Genomic DNA, 3,221 nt, shown 5'->3' on the forward strand with positions numbered 1-3,221 from the left:
CTGTTTTTATTGTTATATCTCAACACTTGATACACATGGCAGAGAAAATTACCTTTTGAGAATAATTTAAATTTTCTGGATATTGAAAAAGTCCACTTTTTAAGTAATTTTAAAAGCAGAAAAAGATCTTTTAGCTTTGAAAAGCAGTTATAGTAAAAAATCTGTCCTCCGCCCTGTTCCTGTACAAACACAGAATAAATATATCACAGTCTCAAACTGTTTCAGGATTAATCAGAAATTAGAAAATCAGAAAGCAATGCATATACCTATGCAAAATAGCTCTTTACTGCCTGGTTTCTGATTCAGGAATAATCATTTTAGGTCAGGATGCTGGAGCATACCCATGAAGATAGCTGGAAGAGTAATTTCCAAGCATTTCATTTGGTCATCTTTCAGTGGAGGGCATCAGATTCTGCTGTGTTCAGTTGTAGCAAATGTGGAAACTTGAGTGCAAATTTCAGATTGCTGACCTAAGCTTGAAAAGTATCTGTACAAGATGTAGGATAAAAGGTACCACAAGAAGTTTAAAAACCTAGCTGATACACCCAAACCATCCAAAATAAAATTCTAGTTAAAAGCATGGGCCTCAAACTCTTGTTCTCAGGCATCAATTCAAGAATGTTGCAGGGCATTTTTGTGCATCTTGCTTCCTTCCCTTAGAGATTTCCATTTTCATCCTCTAACATCCTCTAACAACACAGGAAGCATGAAAACTTCTTTTGTGATCCTTCCTCAAATGCTGACTAATTTGAACCCACAGCTTTTACATCTCAAGAGAGACCAGTGTTACCTGTTTAAGCCTTCTTCTGACAGACCTTGAAGCCAACAGAGGAAAATTCCTGAGCCCCAAAAAGAGAGCTTTATGCAAATAGCCTGGGCCATGAGCTGTGAGGGGAAGTTCTGAGTCTGGCAGCTGGGACCACAGTCACACCTGTGCTGTCTCACATTGGTACCCCCTCCAAGGCACAGGGAGAGACTTTCACCCTGAGAAGCTGAGGATAAGAATGTTTTGCTGTAGCTGGATTATGGTCTCATACCCCACAGAGAGATACAGGCACATGACATTCATAGATACCTAAATTAGGAATCAATTTGAAAAATCTGAGAGAGTAATTTAATATTTCCAGGACTAAGCAGACAGGCAGATTGACAAATTTTTCTTTGATTATAGCTCTTTAGGTAAGTAATCATGAAAAAAAATAATTCAAAGCCTATGCTAAAATACAGACAGTTGGTTTTTCAGGCCAGATGTTTTCTTTAAAAACAAAGTCTTTTTATTATATTTAAACCAATATAATTCGACAGAGTTAGAGGCTCAACCTTTACAGTACACAGAGCATCATCGAGGCAAGTTGTTCTTCATCCTGAACATTGTAATTCATGTTATATGATGTCCATTTTCACCTGTGCTTATCATGAATGTAGATAGCAAAGCAAGCATATGTACTAAATCTACAAAACATTAGCATCCCAGGCTAAGTCTGGAATAACTAAGTCACAATAATTTGATAGTTTTCACTTCTTGGCTCAGCAGAAGTAAACAATGTTAAAGTCTCTTGTTTTTTATAGCACTTGATTGAATGCATAACAAATGGGAAAGGCATTTTCAAATGGGAAAAGCATTTTCTTCTCTCCTAGATGATTTCTCTGAACAACTGTCCCCTTACGTTATCTTGAAAAGCTCTGCCTCTTACTGCAAAGAAATAAAAAGAAGAAAAGAGAGAGGAAAAGAAAATAAATGAGAAGAGCAAGGGAGCAGGGAAGAAGGAGAGGAAGGAAGAGAGAGAAAGAGAGAGAGGGAGAGAGAGAGAGAGAAAGAAAGAAGCTAACCTACAATCTTCAGTTCTGAGTCTCACCTTTCAAAACTGGTAATGATCAGTGTACAAGACTGACAACTTCTCCTGACATTCTCCATGGATTTGAAAAGTTCAGTTTGCATAATATAGAAAACCATGTGGTGGCTAGTTCTTTCTTTAGATGCTATTATAATGCATCAGAGGAGAAGGAAATGGATGGCATAGATAGTACTATAATTTTCCCTGTTCTCACTGTGAAAGCAGATGGAGTTTTGCACCTATTAAGAACAATTCTTCAATTTCAATAAGCCTTTAACCCTTTCCTAGTTACACTGCATATTTTCAGTGTAACAATTACTGAATACATGGCTTAGGCAGTATCTCGTGGGTGACATTTTTGAACACCACTCTTGAAATTCTTAGGTGTGGAGTCCTCTTCATGTAATAGTGGAATATGACTAAAGCCTTATAACTAAAGCTGAACTTCTAGTGCCCTTTTGCAGCCACTTACCCTCTTACTCTCAAGTTGTATTGCACTTACAGTATGATTTTACAGACCACAAGGGGGAAAATAGATTGTGTTATACATGATGTCGACAAGGTCAATGAAGGTTATTATATGAAGCTGCCAGGAGCTTAGGACTTTTCTGCTTCTGCTACACAGCTGTCATTGGACTACATCACAGGAAACCTAAATCTCCTCCTAGCTAATCCAAGATGGAAACTTCCATCTGCTCTGATTCCCTTCAAAGGCAGAAAACTACAGTAGTAGACAGCTGAACTTGGTCCACCCAAACAGGTCTTGTGTCTATAATGCTCCCTCAAACTATGTCACAGCCAAAGGCAGATAAATGTTAGTTGGACCCTAATCCAACCTCTTCCCATGTATTCTACCTTGCATTGTCACCTGGGAGCACAGCTCCTGGGATTGCTCTCGAGGCTGTCTTCTGACAGTAGATACCCATACAAGAACCTTACAGTCCAAGGAGGCATCCTCAGCTTGGTTCAGCTTCTACAACAACCTCCAGAATGCATATCCCCATAGCACATCTTGGGTCTTCTTCCTTGTCCACATCTGGGAAATGTCAAGCTATCTCTGATTTGATGCCACTGAGCTGTTTTCCTGAAAAGTAAATAGGGTTAGCAGAAAAGCAAAAAATACTAAAAGAAAACAATAATGCTAGTTACTGCTAGCTACTGTACTGTGCAGGGCCCTAGTAAAATTGTGAGGGTTATTTTAGCCTAGCAAAGCAAACAAAAGTAAAAAACCTTTTCAGAGACTGGTGACAGACAACATTAATGGAAGGTTTGAGCTATTTAGCAGTGGATCAGAGCTATAGAAAATCCCGCTCATTTTACTCTTAAGAATAGCTGCAGTCCCTAGCAGTGTGATTACCCAAGGTTGTGAGCCACATCCTGCTGACA

The sequence above is a fragment of the Corvus brachyrhynchos genome, unplaced genomic scaffold (assembly GCF_000691975.1).
Source record: "Corvus brachyrhynchos isolate BGI_N302 unplaced genomic scaffold, ASM69197v1 scaffold29, whole genome shotgun sequence".
Taxonomy (NCBI): Eukaryota; Metazoa; Chordata; class Aves; order Passeriformes; family Corvidae; genus Corvus; species Corvus brachyrhynchos.